Here is a 15,791-nt window from a genome sequence, read left to right as displayed (position 1 = left end):
GCAATTATGAACTCAAAAGAAAACAAAAAGTTGTACATTACATAATACAAACCCAGAAATAAACTCAGATATATGGTCAGATGATTTTTGACAAGGCTGCCAAGACTACTTAATGAGGAGAGGACATTCTTTTCAACAAATTGTGCAGGAAAAACTGGATATTCATTTGCAAAAGAACAAAGTTGAACTCCTACCTTACCTTATGCCATATCCAAAAATTAACTGAAAATAGGTCAAAAGCTAAAACTATCAAGCTTTTACAAGAAAACATAGGGAAAAAGCTTCATGACACTGGATTTGGCAATGACTTATTAGATGTTGACACCAAAAGCACAAGCAACAAAGACAAAAGTAGACAAACGGGACTACCTCAAAATTAAACACTTTTGTGCATCAAAAGACACTATCAGAGTGAAAAGGCAACCCACAGAATGGGAGAAAATATTTGCAAATAATGTATCTGATAAGGGATTATATCCAGGATAGAAAAAGAACTACAATCCAATAAGAAAAAAACCAACCTAATTAAGATGGACAAAAACTTAGACATTTCTCCAAAGATGATTTATAAACGGCAATAAGCACATGAAAGGATGTTCAAAATCAGAGTTCATTACAGAAATACAAATGAAAACTATAACGAGATACCACTTCATCCATTAGGGTGGCCATTATGTAAAAAAAAAAAAAAAAAGGAAAATTACATAGAGAATTATCCTAGGATCTAGCAATTCTACTTCTTTGTATATACCCCAAAGACTTGAAAGCAGAGACTTGAAGAGATATTTGTACTCCGAAGTCCATAGCAATATTATTCGTAATAGCAAAAAGGTGGAAACAACCAAAATATCTACTGAAAGAGTAGATAAACAACATGTGTGTATACATACAATGAAATATTATTAAGTCTTAACAAGGGAGGAAATTCTGACACTTGCTACAACATGGATGAATCTTGAAGACATTATGCTAAGTGAAATAAATTAGTGACAAAAGGATAAATATTGTTTATGATTCCATTTATATGAAGTATCTAAAACAGTCAGATTCATACAAAGTAGAATGGCGATTGCCTGAAGAGTGAAGTAGTGGGGAGTTATAGTTTGGTGGGTACAGAGTTTCAGTTTGGGAAGATGAGAAAGTTCTGAAGATGGATGATGGTAATAGTCACATAACAATGTGAATGTACTTAATGCCACTGAACTGTCTGCTTGAAAATGATTAAGAGGATAAATTTTTTGTTAAGTATATTTTATTTAAAAAAGCTTTTTAGTTAATTAATTTTAGAGGCAGGGTCTTACTCGGTTACCAAGCCGAGTGGTGATCATAGCTCACTGTAGCCTCAAACTCCTGGGCTCAAGTGATCCTCCCACTTCAGCCCCTTGAATAGCTAGGACAAAAGTTTCAGGCTCATGTTACTGAGCCCAACTAATTTGTTTTTTATATTTTTAAAGATGGAATCTTGCTTTGTGGCCCTAGCTAATCTCAAAACTCCAGGTCTCAAGCAATCTTCCTGCCTCAGCCTCCTGAGTAGCTAGGATTACAAGTGGGAACCACCGCTTTTGGCTTTTTTTACACAATTAAAAAAATGTCACCAGACAACCTTGCTAAGCATTGAATAAATCAACATGATTTATTGCTAATTAAACCTTGAAGAAACTGTTTCTCTGTATCTCATAATACTAAAAAAAATCTTATAGCTTTTAGTCTCCTTTGCAGATAAAATGAATATCATCATTAAAAAGAAATTACCTAATACCCTATACAGCTTAGCTAAGACCCAGCTTTATACCAATATTATTATGCACAGACTGAATATTGATTTTCTTTAATTTATAATATATATATTTTTGGGAATTGAGGAAGAGGTGAATATGGTATTAGAGTTAAAACTTCTAATATTAGGAAGCCAATAAATTATTTCTAAAATTATAAATTAAAAAAATAGTTCATGCAGGTTATTTGTATAGGTTGAGTTAAAATGCTAAAAGAATTAAAAGTGACTATTTTTGAGAAGTACAGGAATAGGGTATGTGCCTGACTTTTTTTTTCTGTAAACCTGATGGCACTATTCACTATCTGAGTTTTAAAACCATGTACATGTATACGTTTGATTAAAAAGTCAGTTAAAAAGCACATATATATATGGACATACACATAGATTTCTTGACCAACCCTGTTACCAAGTTTACATTCTTGATCACGTGATGGAATTAGGATGAAACACTTGTAATAATTGTAAAGAGTGTTATGGTTTAAAAAGTCATTTTATGCTTATTCCTCTGGAGGAAGCCAGCTTCCATGTTGTAAGGAAGCTCAAACAGGCCTGAGGACAGTCCACGTAGTGAGTGGTCCTATAATCAGTACTAATTTACAAGCCATATAAGTAAGCATCTTGGAACAGGATTCTCCAGGGCCAGTCACGTCTTAAAATGAACACTGCTGTGGTCAGCATCTCAATAGCTCGCTAGAGACCCTGAATTAGGACCATCCAGGTAGGTTGCCTCTGAACTCTCCCACAGAAACTATGTGAGATAATAAATTTTTATTGTTGTTTTAAGCTGCGAAGTTTTGGGGGTAAATTGTTATTCAGTAGCAGATAACTTACATAGATTTTGGAGGAAACTGGGGTTTAGAGAGATGTAAAGGCCTGCCCATAGTGTCACATCTAGTAAATATATGGTGGAGGCAAAGATTGAAGTGCATTTTCTGACCCCAGATTCAGTGCTTTTGTTTTTCTTGTTTACAACACCAAAGAAGCCTCCTATCCCCAAGAACGGTGTGATGATCTCTTGGTGTTTTCATTTCACTGGGTCAGCTTTGATATATAAGTTAATTCTGAGAGGTTTTAAGTGCGAACACATAGGCTTAGAAATCATGACATCCAAATCATTTTCCAATTTCCAAGCTGTGTGGCATACAGCTCTCCATTCATTTAGGGGCTAGTATCTAAGAGTTCTATTCCTAAATAAGGAATCACTGTAATAATAAAACCTGGAAGAAGTTAAGTACATAATGCACCAACTTCTGATCTAGCCTACACACTGAGTCATTTTCCTATATATTACCTTTTTTATCTCTTGGCCTTTGAATGAAAAGTACATTAAGAATAACACTCACATTGTAACATTGTAAAACAATTATGACAGCTCTGTTTTTCTATCAGTGCACTAAACATAGAAATAACTATTAACTTTTTGCTGCTTTCATACTGTATCTGAGTATGTATTTCAATTTGCTCTTCTCTTCATCTCACAGATTTTTAATTTTCTGTTTCATTTAAGGTCATTAAGGAATATTACTTAAAATGGGCAAAAAGGCTAGTATTTAGTCATTTCTAATTTACTGTGACACACACTTTTGCTGACTTACTGAATGAACTAAGGTTATCATAATGCATCATCTGTGCTCCTTGATGCTTTTGGATTGCATTTCCATATGGATGCATTTTCTATTAGAAGTCCTCCTGGGCACATATTGCCCCTATTAACTGAGTCATAGATTGCAAACCCTCAGAAGGACTAACTAGTCTGATGTGGAGGTGTGGTGAGAGTTGAGATGAAAGACAAAGCCATTGCCAAAATTTAGGACATTTTAGGCCAAAGGTCACTGTTCTTGTCTTTCTGCTAGCTTCCCACACTACTGTCCAAGAATGCCTGACTCCTAGCTAGTCAATTGCCTTCACATCCTAGAATTCACATGAGGCCATGCTGGGAAAACCTGTCTTCATGTGGTTCTACAGGTTGTGGCAGGCTGTGAAGACCACAGGACAGGTGCTTCAGTTTGGGCATGAGCTTGAAACAGGAGGATGACTCACTGGAATGCCTGGAAGGGACACTGGAAGGAGAAGGAGGAGCTTCTTTTCATCCCACTTCACAAAGCTGTCTATGGAACCCTGACCATAGATCTCAAAACAGTTTTACATGTCATCTTCCCCCTTCCTTACTCGTGACACAAGTCAGTGTAACTGGTCTACAGCCTAAAACCAGAGAAAGACAGATACTGTAAGATTGCTCTCTAAAGACTGATTCTCAGTCTTTTTTCCTCTTGCCTTTTCTACTATAAAGACTGGGAAAGCTAAATATGCACAGTCTTAGCTTCCTTTGGTACTTGGGATGCTAAGTGGAGAAGCTTTGGCCAATGGGACCTAAGGGAGGATCTTCTGAGGGGTGTATGGACAAGCTTTGGCTTTCTTGATGAAATGGATTTGATGTGGTTGGCTCAGATCTTTGCCTCTTTGCTTTGTCTTGCTTAGAATCTGTGTGTATGGCTGGGGGAGCAGCAGCTTTCTCGTGCTCATGAATTTAATGAGCTCACATACTAAGAATGGCAGGACAGATAGTAGGAAGAGCCTTACTCCTGATGACATCTCTCAGCCTCTATACCATTCTTGGACTGCCTAGTGTTGACCTTTGTATTAGCCAAAAAAACAAACAAAATTAACTATTTTTTTAAGCTATTGAGACTACTTGGGCATTTTATTTCCTTGAAAATAAATCACTCCTAATAATACATCAATAAGTTGGATCATTTTGGTGGTTAGTGTAGACCTAACTTTGGCAATATTGCCATTTTAGGCTGGATAATTCTTTGTTGTGGGGGACTGTTCTGTTCATTGTAGGATATTTGGCAGCATTCCCTAGCCAGGTGTTAGTAGCATGCCCCACTTGTGACAACCAAAAATGTTTACAGACATTGGTAAATATCCCCGGAGGATAAATCAAACTGTGAAGTAGAAGCAGAGGCACAATGAGATGGGGCTTCACAGCTGCAGGAGGCAGCTTTAGAAATACAGATTATCCACTTGTATCAGTCAGTTAGGTTAGGTGTTGCTGCCATAACAAAGGACCCCAACATTTCAGTGACCAACAACAACAAAGATTTGTCTCTTACTCAGTATGCTCCATATCTATAGTGGCTTGGCTGAGGTTCTGCCTCATGTCATTTTCAGCCTAGGACCCAGGAAGATGGAGTAACTTCCAACAGAATATTTCCAGTTGCTCAGATAAAGAAAAAATAGCCCATAGCAAAGTAGGTGCTGGCTCTTAAAACTTCTGTCTGGAAGAGACACATGTTGCTTCTGCTCACATTTTATTGACCAAAGCAAATCACAGGGCCCTGTGTGAGTGCAGTAGGGTGGGGAAATGCCATCCTTCCACATAGAGGGGAACCAAATATGGGTTTGGAAGAAGGAATACAGACTACCATACCATCTGAGAAAAGTAGATTCTTGAAAGGATGATACTAGTTAATGACAAGTACTCTGCCCAGACCTACCCTTAAGTCTTTCTGGGCTGAGAGTCTTTCACAGAAGAAGGGGCCAACAAACTTCTTGAGCAGAAAATGATAGGGTCAAAGCAAGAAGTAGAGCTTTGGAAAGTTTAAGCTTCTGGGAAAAAATGTGGAGCATAAAAGTACAAAAGAATTGAGTTATTAACTCAAGGAAAGTCAGAAAATGGCTGGATTAGGATAGTGGTTGGTACATAGACTTTGGAGTCAAACCACCTGTTTTCAAAGTAGGATTCACTGCTTTCCATTTCTCTGATAGTGGGCAAGTTAATTAATCGAGTCTCTCCTCATTCATCTGTAAAACAAGGAAAGTGACTGCATTTACCTCACAGCATTGTTGTTCAAATATAATGCAAGTGAAGTGGTCAAGACAGCTGGCACTTGGAAAATAATAAATGTCATCTAGTCTAACATAAGAGTTGGTTTTGACAGCTTTTGGGATCACTATCCTTGTAGGGTATTTGGAAAAGAAAAAAGTTATTTTTCTTATATTTAATTTAATTTTATTATTTTATTTTTATTTTACTTTAAGTTCTGGGATGCATGTGCAGAATGTGCAGGTTTGTTACATAGGTATAAAAGTACCAGGGTGGTTTGCTGCGCCTATCAACCCCTCATCTAGGTTTTAAGCCCCGCATGCATTAGCTATTTTTCCTAATGCTCTCCCTCCCCTTGCCCCCTACTCTCCAATAGGCCCCAGTGTGTGGTGTTCCCCTCCCTGTGTCCACGTGTTCTCATTGTTCAACTCCCACTTATGAGTGAGAACATGCAGTATTTGGTTTTCTGTTCCTGTGTTAGTTTGCTGACAATGATGGTTTCCAGCTTCATCCATGTCCCTGCAAAGAACATGAACTCACTCTGGAAAAGAAAGTTGTATGAAATCAGACCCTGATTATTTCATCTCTGTTTCTTATCTGAGTTGCAATCTGTTTTAGCTTGGGCTGCTGTAACAAAGTACCAGAGACTAGATGGGCTTAATTATTTAATAGACATTTAATAGATATTTATTTCTCATGATTCTGGAGGTTGGGAAGTCTGTCCAAGACCAACGTGCTGGCAGATTCAGTTTTTGGTGAGGGCTGCCTTCCTGGCTTACAGACAGCTGCCTTCTAGCTGTGTGTTCATATGGCCTTTTCTGTGTGTTCATATGGCCTTTTCTATGTGCATGCTTTCCTGGGTGGCTCTCCTAGGAAGAGAGAGAGAGAGAGAGAGAGAGAGAGAATATCTCTTTCTCTTCTTATAAGGACATCCTCATAAGATCATAAGATTCTGGTTTTTTTGTTTGTTTGTTTGTTTGTTTTTTTGAGACAGAGTTTCACTCTGTCATCCAGGCTGGAGTGCAGTGGCACTATCTCAGCTCACTGCAACCTCTGCCTCCCAGGCTGAAGCAATCCTCCCATCTCAGCCTCCCGAGTATCTGGGACTACAGGTGTGTGCCACCACAGCTGGCTAAATTTTGTAGTTTTATTGGAGATGGAGTTCCACCACGTTGCCCAGGCTGGTCTGGAACTCCTGGGCTCCAGTGATCCGCCTGCCTCAGCGTCCCACAGTGTTGAGATTACAAGCGTGAGCCACTGTTCCCAGACTATAAGATTCTTTGTAAGGAAACTCTTTCCCTTCTACAATATCATCATGAAAGTCCCAGCCTCCTGACCTAATCACCTTCCAAAGGTCGACCACCTAATACTGTCACATTGAGGGTTAGGGTTTCAACACATGAGTTTTGAGGAGGGCACAAACATTCACTCCATAACACAGTCTCTAATCACTTCTCTTCAGTTATCAGCTGGGGCCCTGGAACTCGGGAGTGCGGGCCTCCTTGATGAGGCACGGATGTAGGGTAAGAAAGAGGCAAGAAGTGGCTAGGGGCAAATGTGAGGTACATTTCACCCCTGTCCTTCCTTTCTTCTGCACCACTGGAATATCCAGTTGAATGGGTAGACCAGAGGTCACTGAAGGGTTGGGGCTCTATTAAAGGGAACTTACATGGAAAGATACTTAGAACTGTCGAAAGGAAAAAAATTCAAAAGGAAAGCTTTCAAGAAGTTAAAGCTTTCACAGGTGGTCCTCTCTGGGACACATCCAGATTCCTGCCCTTGCTCACACAATCTCAGGTCTGCCCTTCTCTGTGACAGTCTCTCTTCAGATCTCCTTGGGCAAACCTGGACTGACTCCACAGGAAACCACCTGACCCACGGGGTTGTGCACACACTGGATCCATCTCTATCCTCAAAGCAAAGCCTTGCAACAAGTCCTGGGATTTGGGGTAGAATTAGGCTCTGTAGCTACAGCAGAATAGTTTTTAATGACCCTTGATTTCCCAAGTCTTGCAGAAAACTTTTGAGAGAGGGATGGTGGGGAGGAATTTAGGCATTGCAAGTCTAGTCCTTTTCAAGGTCTATCTCCAGTGTAAGTTACAGATATGAATTTTTGTTTCTGATTTTCCTGTGAGTAACAGTGTCCATGGATACACCCTCATCCACACAGGAGACACACAGATACACATCTGCCATGGACAAATTCTGATTCTCAGGCAGGGGACAGTAAAGCTACAGGAGAATGAGAAATGTTTAGCCACACCAACTGCCAACCCTGTGTAGTTATCAGCAAGATTCCTCTCTTCCAGTGGATTTAGTATGCTAAATTATTATGCAAAGCAGAGTGAATTCCTTTTATCCATCTCTCTACTTTCAAATAAGTGTCTTTTGGAAATGATAGGAAGGTGAAAAAATAAAAAGTGAACATGTGCATTTCTGATCCACATACATCTTAATGGCCGTTTCCTTAGCCAGGCAAAACTGATGCATTCGGTCTGTAAATGTCTTAGAAAAAGCTATTTACTTCCTTCTCTCTGGCCTAAATAGACATAGGGTGTGGATGGAGGTCATTCTTCAAGTATTGTTATTATCTCCTAAGATGCTACATTAATATGTTATCTAGTCTTAAGTTGTTTATGTATTCTTTCTTTCTTAGTTTACATTTAAAAATAGCCACTCAATAAAGCTCTCAGAGATGGTGCAGATGTCAAATAATATTGCCTGACTTTGCATGACAATATCTCATTTTATTCCCTAATTTAGTTTAATTCAAAACAGGGCTAATGTCTGTGAAATAGCCAATACAGAGACCAGCTGGAAACCTAAGTGGCATCACAAGCTCCACTCAGATTAACATTTCAAAAATGACACCATATGGTGAAGAGCTTTGGATTTTGTGACAAAGAAACAATGAATGCTGGACATTGCAAACCAGCCTAGACTACGTCGAGTCATGCACCGGCGTGAAATGTTTGTTAACTGGAATCATAGAACCCTCACCTACTTCCTTAGCTAGCTCCAGGAACAAGCTGTTTTTTATACAGTGTTTTAGCAGACATCTTTTATTATTTTATGGGAGAGCTAAGCAATCTCTGATTTGAATGTGTAATTTTCAAATTATTATGAACATTGAAACCATCCTATAAAACTATAAATATGCACCATAGAAAGGTTTTAGTTGAAAAACCTAGACACATTTTGATGTTTATACATACACTAAATCATTGAGAAAATGTTCTGAGATTTGCCAAAGAAATTTCCCTCAACTTTTATATTCATATGAACTTGAAAGATAGGTAAATGTGATCTATATATTTCTACTCATCTACTGTTAAATCTTTCAAATGATGTTTATTAAAAGCACAGAAGCCATACAGGAGTCATTTTCAACTCCTTTTTCTTTTGTCTTTATTTTTGAGATGGTGTCTCACTCTGTCACCCAGGCTGGAGTGCAGCGGCGTGGTCTCGGCTCACTGCAACCTCCACCTTCCGAGTTCAAGCGATTCTCTTGCCTCAGCCTCCCAAGTAGCTGGGATTACAGGTGCCTGCCACCACACTTGGCTAATTTTTTGTATTTTTAGTAGAGACGGGGTTTCACCATGTTGGTCATGCTGGTCTCGAACTCCTGACCTCGTGATCTGCCCGCCTCAGACTTCCAAAGTGCTGGGATTATCGGCGTGAGCCACCATGCTCAGCCTCAACTCCTTTTTGATAAACTCTTGAGATGCTTTTCCATCCCAAGCCGCCACCACTTCTAATGGTGAGAGCCTGATGGTCTAAGAAATCATGTTGGAATACGCCAAATAAAAACAACCAGATAGGTAGAGATATATAGTATAGATATCTATACATACACCAATAAAGGGCCATGTAGCTTAAATGCAAATTTTTGCATATGGTACATTTTTTGTTTGTTAAAAAATGTTTAAATTTGCTATAAAGTTTATAATACTTGTTTTTGATTTCAGCAAAAACCATAATGCATAAATTTGTCAGTCTGAATGTTGTCTTTTGCTGACTTATGCTCTCAAGTTTGTCCCTGATGTTATTAGAACCTAGTTTTTTGGTATCAAAATGTTGGGAGTTGGCATGTGTTCTTCAGAGCAGGGAACCCAGGATGTAATGTACATTGCTTCTTATTCCAAACCCCTCTAGGAAGCATTCTGCTTAAAACGAAAAGGATAGTGTTTTATCTGAACAGCCTTCTCCTGTTTTGCAAGCGTAATTTATTCCTGAAAAAATTCTTGAAGGAATAAATCATAAATCAAAAATGTAATTACAAATAATTGAAATAGGGAATAATTTCATGTTTTGTTTTAACTTTTTGTTTTTAAAGAATTATAGACTCACAAGAAGTCCCCCAAAAATGTACAGGGACAGGGAGTTCCTGGGTACCCTTCACTAAGTTTCCCCCAATGGTAATATTTTTGCATAACCATCAAAACCAGGAAATCAACATTGGTACAATCTATGTACCTGCATGTGTGTGTGTGTCTGTGTGTAGTTGTATACAATTTTATCACGTGTAGGTTTGTGTGACAAACACCACAATCCAGCTATAAGGCTCTTCTGCTACCACGAGTCTCCCTCTGGTTGTTCCTCATAGCCATACCCACCACCTTCCCTACCAAACCTAGCCCCTGGCAACCACGAATCTGTTTTCCATTTCTATAAGTTTGTTATTTCAAGAACGTTAAATAAATGAAATCATATAGAATGTAACTGTTTTTGAGACTGGCTTTGTTTTTCCAGAATAATTTCCTTGAGATCTATCCAAATTGTTTTATCTGTCAATATTTTATTCCTTTTTATTACTATCTACTATTTCATAGTATGGATATATCACTATTTGTTTAGCCACTGAAGGACATTTGGATTATTTCTGGGTTTTGTATATTATGAATAAAGCTGCTGTGAACATTTATGTACAGATTATTCTTTGGTGAACACTTTCATATCTCTGGAATAAATAAGAGTGCAATTGCCAAATCATATGACAAGTGCATATTTAATTTTTAATTTTGTAGGAAACTGCCAAATATTTTTTCAGAGTGGCTGTATCATTTTACTTTCCCATCAGCAACGCAAGAATGATCCAGTTTCTCTGCATCCTTGCTCACATTTGGTGTTGACATTCTTTAATTTTTTTTAACCATTTTTAACATTTTGGTTTTAATATACATTTTTCTAATTGCTAATGATGTTGAATATAGTTTTGCGTATTTATTTACCATTTATATATCCTCTTCAATGAAATGTTTATGTCTTTTGTCAATCTTTCAATTGGACTGTGTGCTTTTTTAAAACAATTTTTGGTCTTTTATTCCTTTTGTGTCTAAAAAATATTTTTTTTCCCTATTGATCTGAATTATTTCTTTTTTTTACCATTGAGTTTTGAGAGTTCTTTTTATATTCTAAATACTAGTCCTTTGACGCATAATTTGTAAATGTTTACTCTCCATCTCTAGCTTATATTTTTATCCTCTTAACAGGGTCTTCTGCAGAGCAAATGTTTTTAATTGTGATTAAGTACAATCTATCTATTTTTCCTTTTATGAATTGCATTACTGATTTCAAGTCTGTGAACACTTTGCCTAGCTCTGGATCTTGAAGATTTTTTCCTAAAAGTTTTATAGTTTTACATTTCATATTTAAGTTTGTGATCTATTTTGTGTTGATTTTTTTAAGGTATCAAATTTAAGTGTAGCTTCTTTCTTTCTTTTTTTTCCTTTCCTTTTTTTATTCTGCTATGGAAGTCCAATTGTTCCAAAACTGTTTGTTGAAAAGGCTACCCTCCCTCCATTGAATTGCTTTTGCACTTTTGTTAAAAATCACTCGGACATACATCTGTGGGTCATTTCTGCTTCTTTGTTCTGTTCCATTGATCACGTGTCTTTCCCTCCACCAGTGCTAACTGTCTTGATTACTGCAGTTATGCAATGAGCCTCAGCATTGGTTAGAGTGACTCCTTTAACTTTATTCACCTTTTTCAAAATTGTTTTGGCTATTCTAGATTTTTTTTGCCTTTTCATATGAATTTTAGAATAAATTATGTTTATAAAAATCTTTGCTGAGATTTTGATAGAAATTCTGCTAAATCTATAGGTCTGTTTGGGGATACTTCATAACTCCACTATGTAGAATTTTCTAACATATGAATGCTATGTCTTTCTATTTAGGTTTTCTTTCTTTTTTTTTTTTTTTTTATCAGTATTGTCTAGTTTTCAGTATTCAGATCCTGTAGGTGTTTTGTTAAGTCATGTGTTTTTAAGCCCTCAAACTGGCATTCACTTACACTAAAACAACAAAATATCCCATTAAATTGGGCACAATTATTTTAATAGCTGTTAAAATAAGTTATGCTAGCCCCTGACAAGGTGTTATCCCTTCGCTAATTAGAAAGCAGCTGTTTACTTGCTCTTGTTAAGCAATTTTACAGCCCTTATCACAGTATACTAGGTACTACATTCAGATGTAGTTCTGCCACTTACCACCTCTGTAGTTTCAAGATTAATTAAGATTGCTTAATTAATCTGTGCCTCAGATCCCTCATCAGAAAAATGGGATAATAATAGTACCCACCTCTTAGGATTGAGTGAGGATTAGTAAATTAATATGTGCAAAATATTTAGCACAGTACCCCACATATTGTCAATGCCCCCAAATTATATATTAATATTCTTTTACTATTGTAGGACAATAGCACAGTTGAAACTGTATTGCAAAGCAAGTAAAAATGTAACAACAATAAACGATTCAAAGACAAAAGAATGCAGTGAAACAATGCGAGTGACATCATACTAAATAGACAAGTTGACGTCATAAATGGCATGATTCCTGAGGTTATTTCTGCTGCTATAAATGAGCATACCATGAGTTTCCTGAGAGGATAATTTAATGCAATTCGAGCTAACTACATCTGCAAAGATGACTGCATGTGGCACGGAGGTAAAGAAAATCCAAATTGGTTTCTATTAATGGGAAAAAATACTTCAGAAGCCAAAGGAGGAGATATTACATGAAATGCTTCATAAATTTGAATTCTCGTAACCCAAATAGGCACATCTTGGATTATAACTATATTTATAGATCACTTCACTTGGTACTTATAAAATTGATTTCAGGCTTTAAATATTCCTCTCCTGTATCATTTTTACTTTTGAAATATGGTTCTCTAATATAGTTACTAGCTCCCTTGGCAGTGGTTATTAATAAAAATGTAGAATTCTAAGAACTTTGGGAGCTTTATTACTTTACTGATGTTGAGATGTCTACAAATGAATGCCTTGTCTTTTCTATTAAGTCGGGGCTTGAAGCCCCAGGTGATCTTTCTCCTCTCAACAGCATGGTTGGGACTTCCCTAACCCTCAAACCCTGATTTATTTTTATTAAGTCTTCATGGTGAAACTGACATAGCCCTACCCAGCATGAACAATAGCTTTCTGAGAATCTCCTATATGCTTTCATCCATCAATTTATCATCTCTTTAATACGCAGGAAGGATAAACACCCAATTCTCCATGGTTTGGTTTCCCTCCTTAACATTCATTATAGCAAACCACCTCACGTCCTGCCAGAAAGGCTTAAATTGATTCCTGCCTGCGTGTCCCAGCTGGGGCGCTTGGCTTCATGTCAGTCCCCAAGCCTACAGATGAGCTGGATATATTTTGAATGCAGCTGTAGACCTTTCTAAAGAGCATAAGCCAAAATGAGTTCATAATCCCTGGAATGCATGCTGTATGTAAGCTTTCATTTGTTTTTGGAAAATTCCCAGGGCTGGTAATTTCAGATAGAGTTTCACTGGCCTTGACCCTTTTGCATCCATTGGGGAGTTTTGTTTCTTTGTCCATCTCCTGGACTCTCTGTTGCCTTTGTGACATTTTTGTTATATTTCTGACTATTATAGGAAGAGAAGAAGATACATGTTCTTGATGTAAGGTCTTTAAATTCAGAATAGGGACACCCAACAAAGCTAGTAGAAGTTTGCTAAAACAGAGGATGGGAGGATGTGCTATAAGATACACCTATTTGAACCCATGCTGTACTTAGGATGGAGCAGTAGGTTTGAAACTGAAGGATGGATGACTGAGTTTTAGTGGAAGCAAGATGTGATGTGAAATTATTAGAAGCGATCTATTTTGTCTGATAAAATATTAGTGAGTCTGTCTTTATGTTTGTTGGCATAGCATTTATTATAATACATGCTTAATATATCAATAAATTAAATGCTTTAAATAGCATCAGCTTGATAGGGATCTAAAAACATACTTTCAGTACAGAGTTGGAAAATGTAATTGACTCATAATTATTCATAATACCAGTCTAAATGTGATAGATATTAGCAATTGTCTCATAAATGATGCTTTATATTACTTTGTCAAGCATAAACATTCTCTCTGTATGGACTTCTAAACTTACAGAATTACTAAAATAAGAAATGATTCATTTTATGTAATTTGGGTTGTGGTTACCAAGAGGCTAAAACATGTTTCATCTCTTCCTCTTTCCTTCCTCCACACAAAAAAGGAAATAAGACAGTTTATGAAAGTTTAAATTTTAAAAGCAGTGCCTTATGGATCACAGCAGAGCTGGGCAACACAAGGAAAAAGAGTTAGAACCATCTTCAGGCTGGTGAGACTGCTGTGAATCTGGTGAGAGATAAAATTACAGAATGGGAATTAGAGGCAGGTGTGGGCATGCGCCATCCAACTCACCACGGAAAGAGGAGTCCCGACTAGTGGACTCAATCATTGTGTTTTCCTTGGAATATCTAATTCAATGTTAGATGAACAGGCCTTAACTGTCCCTTTTTGAGAATCATTTCTTAAGATACTGTCCCCCTTAACTCTGATTCCACAGTTTCTCCCCAGCCTTCTGGTAACCTGGTTTCCAATACAAGCCATTTGTTGATGGTAAATGAATGTGCTGATTGGGACGGTATGATCATCCACTCTCTTTGAGAATTGCATTTCTCACTGTAATTCAATAACTTAACATTCTGCTTATAATTTGATTCCCCTCATTAATTCAATAGATGTATATTGATCACCTGCTACGTGCATCACTTGCTTAATGGGAAGGAAGCAATACTTTGTGGATATGAACAATGCCGTCTATTTGGTTGCAGAATTTCTCATTGTGAGTTAATAAATGGGCACTGTGCTGTGTGTGTGTGTGTGTGTGTGTGTGTGTGTGTGTATTTTAGTATCTATGTGTTTGATTAATCATGTACATCTGTTCTTGTGAAACAACCTTTGTTTCACAAGATGGGTCTGGAACAATAACCTCAGGTTTCTGAGCCTGTAAGTTGCTTCTGTCAAGGTATACCTTTTGTTTTGAATGATCTAAACAGTCAAGCGGATGGTATTGCCTTCATGTGCTCCTTGCAGCAAAACATTTGTACTTCATCCTTATATAAACCTTAGGAATTCTCTGACAGCAAAGCAATGCTTCTTTGATACTTAAAAGGACACAGCTGACCTTGGATAAGGATTGCTTATGAAGCCCTTGTTCTCTGTTCGGCAGTTTTGGCTCACAGCATCAGACACAGCACTAACAGATAGTTCTCTTATGTGAGTAAAGAACTCAAGTAAACCACAGGAACAACTCCTAACCAAGAGGCAGGTGGCAAGTGACAGAATAAGAAGCCTTTACAATTTTTTTTTTTTTTTTTTTCTGAATCACATTTACCTTAATATTGAAGGATTGTCATTTGTCAGAACCTGGCAAGCTTCACCCTTCCCCTAATCTATGAAAATCAAGTGTCAGTTTCATCGACAATAGCTGCCTGTTGGCCAAAATGAAGGCTTTTGAGGCAGAAAAAATCTGATAAAGTTTTACTGGAAACCAAATGTGAGGATGGACCTGGAAAGACACATCAACAAAGTTGGGCGTGTTCCAGAGTCTGTTACAAGTTGGAAGCTAATGTGGTTTGGCTCTGTGTCCCCACCCAAATCTCATGTTCAATTGTAATCCCCAGTTTGGAATAGGGGCCTTATGGGAGGTGAATGAATCATGGGGTTGGACTTCCCTCTTGCTGTTCTCGTGAAAGAGTTCTTATGAGATCTGGTTGTTTGAAGGGGTGAAGCATCTCCCCCTTCCTCTCTCTTTCTCCTGCTCTGGCCGTGTGAAGATATGCTTGCTTCCTCTTTTTTTTTTTTTTTTTGGGACGGAGTCTCGCTCTGT

General features: G+C 37.6%; 2 long non-coding RNA genes across 2 annotated transcripts in view; both read left to right on the top strand.

Annotated features, from left to right (window-relative positions):
- The window catches only part of LOC110740868, a 138,108-nt gene that overhangs the window by 72,963 nt on the left and 49,354 nt on the right, over positions 1-15,791 (top strand). The window lies entirely within an intron of this gene.
- LOC110740870 lies at positions 11,795-15,724 on the top strand. The gene is made up of 3 exons (XR_002516091.2): positions 11,795-12,554; positions 14,133-14,257; positions 14,641-15,724. It is a non-coding gene; the product is annotated as an uncharacterized LOC110740870 (long non-coding RNA).

Source organism: Papio anubis, chromosome 10, assembly GCF_008728515.1.
Source record: "Papio anubis isolate 15944 chromosome 10, Panubis1.0, whole genome shotgun sequence".
NCBI classification, from domain to species: Eukaryota; Metazoa; Chordata; class Mammalia; order Primates; family Cercopithecidae; genus Papio; species Papio anubis.
The sequence above is the reverse complement of the archived record's forward strand: the minus strand, read 5'-3'. Positions and strand labels throughout refer to the sequence as shown.